Source organism: Salvelinus fontinalis, chromosome 28, assembly GCF_029448725.1.
Source record: "Salvelinus fontinalis isolate EN_2023a chromosome 28, ASM2944872v1, whole genome shotgun sequence".
Lineage (NCBI taxonomy): Eukaryota > Metazoa > Chordata > Actinopteri > Salmoniformes > Salmonidae > Salvelinus > Salvelinus fontinalis.
This window is the reverse complement of record NC_074692.1, coordinates 5,477,762-5,482,466: the sequence shown is the minus strand read 5'-3', so window position 1 is coordinate 5,482,466 and position 4,705 is coordinate 5,477,762.

The window sequence follows — 4,705 nt, the reverse complement described above, 5'->3', positions numbered from 1 at the left end:
CTTCCCAGGCTAACCGTGGAGAGCGGGAGTACGGGCAGACACCGTGTTACGCAGTAGAGCGCACGGTGTCTCCTGTACGTGTGCATAGCCCAGTGCGGGTTATTCCACCTCCCCGCACTGGTAGGGCTAGATTGGGCATTGAGCCAGGTGTCATGAGGCCGGCTCAACGCGTCTGGTCTCCAGTGCGTCTCCTCGGGCCGGCATACATGGCACCTGCCTTACGCATGGTTTCCCCGGTTAGCCTGCATAGCCCAGTGCGGGCTATTCCACCTCGCCGCACTGGCAGGGCGACCGGGAGCATTCAACCAGGTAAGGTTGGGCAGGCTCAATGCTCAAGAGAGCCAGTACGCCTGCACGGTCCGGTATTTCCGGCGCCACCTCCCCGCCCCAGCCTAGTACCTACAGTGCCTACATTACGCACTAGGCTACCAGTGCATTTCCAGAGCCCTGTTCCTCCACCACGCACTCTCCCTGTAGTGCGTGTATCTAGCCCGGTGCCTCCAGTTCCGGTCCCACGCACTAAGCTACCAGTGCGTCTCCAGAGCCCTGAACCCACTGTATCTTCTCCCCCTACTAATCCTGATGTGCTTGTCCTCAGCCCGGTGTCACCAGTGCCGGTACCACGCATCAGGGATAGAGTAGGCTTTGAGAATACAGTGTGCCCTGTCCCTGCTCCCCGCACTAGTAGGAAGGTGCTTATCATTAGCACGGTGCCTCCAGTTCCGGCACCACGCACCAGGTCTACAGTGCGCCATATCCGGCCAGAGCCATCCGTCTCCCCAGCGCCATCTGAGCCATCCGTCTCCCCAGCGCCATCTGAGCCATCCGTCTCCTCAGCGCCATCTGAGCCATCCGTCTCCTCAGCGCCATCTGAGCCATCCGTCTCCCCAGCGCCATCTGAGCCATCCGTCTGCCAGGAGCCTGCAAAGCCGCCCGTCTGCCATGAGCCTGCAAAGCCGCCCGTCTGCCATGAGCCTACAGAGCCGTCAGCCAGACAGGAGCCGCTAGAGCCATCAGCCAGACAGGAGCCGCTAGAGCCGTCAGCCAGACAGGATCTGCCAGAGCCGCCAACCAGACAGGATCTGCCAGAGCCGCCAACCAGACAGGATCTGCCAGAGCCGCCAACCAGACAGGATCTGCCAGAGCCGCCAACCAGACAGGATCTGCCAGAGCCGCCAACCAGACAGGATCTGCCAGAGCCGCCAGCGAGCCATGAGCAGCCAGAGCCGTCAGAGCGCCATGAGCAGCCAGAGCCGTCAAAGAGCCATGAGCAGCCAGAGCCGTCAGTGAGCCATGAGCAGCCAGAGCCGTCAGAGAGCCATGAGCAGCCAGAGCCGTCAGAGCGCCATGAGCGTCGTGAGCCGTCAGCCTGCCATGAGCGTCGAGAGCCGTCAGCCTGCCATGAGCGTCGAGAGCCGTCAGCCTGCCATGAGCGTCGAGAGCCGTCAGCCTGCCATGAGCGTCGAGAGCCGTCAGCCTGCCATGAGCGTCGAGAGCCGTCAGCCTGCCATGAGCGTCGAGAGCCGTCAGCCAGCATGGACCTGCCAGAGCCGTCCAAACAGGACCTGCCAGAGTCCTTCAGCCGGGATCTGCCCCTTGTCCCGGTGCTGCCCCTTGTCCCGGTGCTGCCCCTTGTCCCGGTGCTGCCCCTTGTCCCGGTGCTGCCCCTTGTCCCGGTGCTGCCCCTTGTCCCGGTGCTGCCCCTTGTCCCGGTGCTGCTCCTTGTCCCGGTGCTGCCCCTTGTCCCGGTGCTGCCCCTTATTCCAGTGATGGTCCTTATCCTGGTGCTGCCCCTTGTTCTGGTGCTGCCCCTTGTCCCGGTGCTACCCCTTGTCCCGGTGCTGCCCCTTGTCCTGGTGCTAGCTGTTTATTTAGGGGAAGGTAGTGTTAGGGTGGGCATTAGAAGGGGTAGAAAGAAGAGGGGAGTGACTATGGTGGTACGGGGACAGCGTCCTGAACCGGAGCCACCACCGTGGTCAACTGCCCACCCGGACCCTCCCCTGGACTTTGTGCTGGTGCGCCCGGCGTTCGCACCTTGGGGGGGGGGTACTGTAACAGTCCTGACCTATTTATGTTAGTTTTTATGTGTTTTTGGTCAGGGCATGTGTTTTGGGTGGGCAGTCTATGTTATCTGTTTCTATGTTGGTTTCGGTTTGCCTGGTATGGCTCTCAATTGGAGGCAGGTGTTTGGCGTTCCTCTAATTGAGAGTCATATTTAGGTAGGCGGTTCACAGTGTTTGTTTGTGGGTGGTTGTCTCCTGTGTCCGTGTCAATGTTTGCACCATACGGGACTGTATACGGTTTGTTCATTTCATGTAGTCTGTTCCTGTTCATTTCGTTCGTCACGTTGTATGTAAGTTCGTCGTTCAGGACTGTCTACTTTCGTTTTGTTATTTTGTATCATTTTCAAGTATAGTTCGTGTTTTCGTCTTGTCTTAAATAAATTCATCATGTCATTTCAACGCGCTGCACCTTGGTTCCCTCAATACTCCTCCTTTTCGGATGAAGAGGAGGAGGATTATCGTTACATGCGGTTGGAACCAAAAATCTAAAATTTGGACTCATCAGACCAAAGGACAGATTTCCACCGGTCTAATGTTCATTGTTCGTTTTTCTTCTTCATATTGGTGTCCTTTAGTAGTGGTTTCTTTCCAGAAATTCAACCATGAAGGCCTGATTCACGCAGTCTCCTCTGAACAATTGCTGTTGAGATGTGCTGGTTACTTGAATTCTGTGAAGAATTTATTTGGGTTGCAATCTGAGGTGCAGTTAACTCTAATGAACTTATCCTCTGCAGCAGAGGCAACTCAGGGTCTTCCTTTCCTGTGGCGGTCCTCATGAGAGCCAGTTTCATCATAGCGCTTGATGGTTTTTGTGACTACACTTGACAAAACTTTCCAAGTTCTTAATTTTCCGGGTTGACGAACCTTCATGTCTTAAAGTAGTGATGGACTGTCGTTTCTCTTTGCTTATTTGAGCTTTGCTTGCCATAATATGTACTTGGTCTTTTACCAAATAGGGCTATCTTCTGTATACCACTCCTACCTTGTCACAACACAAATGATTGACACAAATGTATTAAGAAGAAAATAAATTCCACAAATTGACTTTTAACAAGGCACACCTGTAATTGACATGCATTCCAGGTGACTACCTCCTGAAACTGGTTGAGAGAATGCCAAGAATGTGCAAAGCTGTCATCAAGGCAAAGCGGGGCTACTTTTAATTCTCAAATATAAAACATATCTTGCTTTCTTTAACACTTTTTTGGTTACTACACGATTCCATATGTGTCATTTCATAATGTTGATGTCTTCACTACTATTCTACAATGTAGAAAATAGTAAAAAAATTATGAAAAACCCTTGACTGAGTAGGTGTGTCCAAACTTTTGACTGGTACTGTGTGATGGACAGTGATGCAATTTTTGACATTTTATTATTACATTTGGCTCTATACCCCATTATTTGGGATAATAGGTGACTGTACAGAATGCCACCTTTTATTTGAGGGTGTTCAGACATATGAGAAATATAAGCACTTTATAGAGCTAATCCCCCCCATTTGAACTCGTCATAAGTTTTTGGAAAATGTTTACTTATAGTGTACCAAAGTCATCAGATGTTTAGTATTTGGTCCCATATTGCTAACACGCAATGACTACATCAAGCTTGTGACTACCAACTCGTAGGATGCATTTACAGTTTGTTTTGGTTGTGTTTTGGGTCATGTTTTGCCCAAAACGAACTGAATGATGACTGGAGTAATTTTCTTTCTAAGTGAGTAGTTAAGATGTTTCTGAACACTTCTAAATCAATCGTGATCTTGCCATTACTAAGAAAAATCATGAATGAATCATGAATATTGATGATTGAGAAAGCTACAGAGGTTACAACAACATGTCATCCTCTTTCTATTAACAATAATGTAGGAGATTAGCATTTTTGGGGGAGTGTCATCTTTGTCCCTCTGTAACTTTCTCGCTCATCATCATTCACAATTAGTTCATGATTATCCATAATCATGGTAGCATCCACATTGATGTAGAGGTGTTCACAAACGTCTTATTTACAAATAAAGGGTCTCCAAAATGACACAATACATTATTCACTTTCAATTGGACAAAACATAGTCCGAAACACAACCAAAATAACATCAAATAAAGGTGACATTCTCTACTGTCACCTCATATGAAACATTTGATGTCAAATCCAAAATGCTGGAGTAAAGTGACAAATTCACCATTTTAGCAGCAGTGTCCAAATACATATGAAGGGGAGTGTAGATAATAAGTACTGTAGTCCCTTACAGAGTGCCAGTTGATTTCTCATTCATAGAAAAATAAATATTGCACTCTTTCATAGTGTTACTAGCCATCTGAATATGAGTACACATTGTAATTGTGTTTTGTTTGAGTGTATGGATGTGTGTTGTTTAAGCACATGTCTAGGCTCCCAGTGTCAGATGGTGGTAATTCATGTTGCCAGACAGGATAAGCAAGCTGAGAGGATTTACAGACCTACGTGAAATCAGAGAGTGCATTAACACCAACGACAGGCGGCATCCTCCAACAGCTTTTAACTTGAAGGATTTAAGGCAAGGATAAATTCTCAAAAGTGTTGCGGAAATAATCCTATGTAGAATGTGCACCTGTACAGTGTTTATGTGTATCTAGTTGTGCATTTAATTGGTGAATTTAACATGA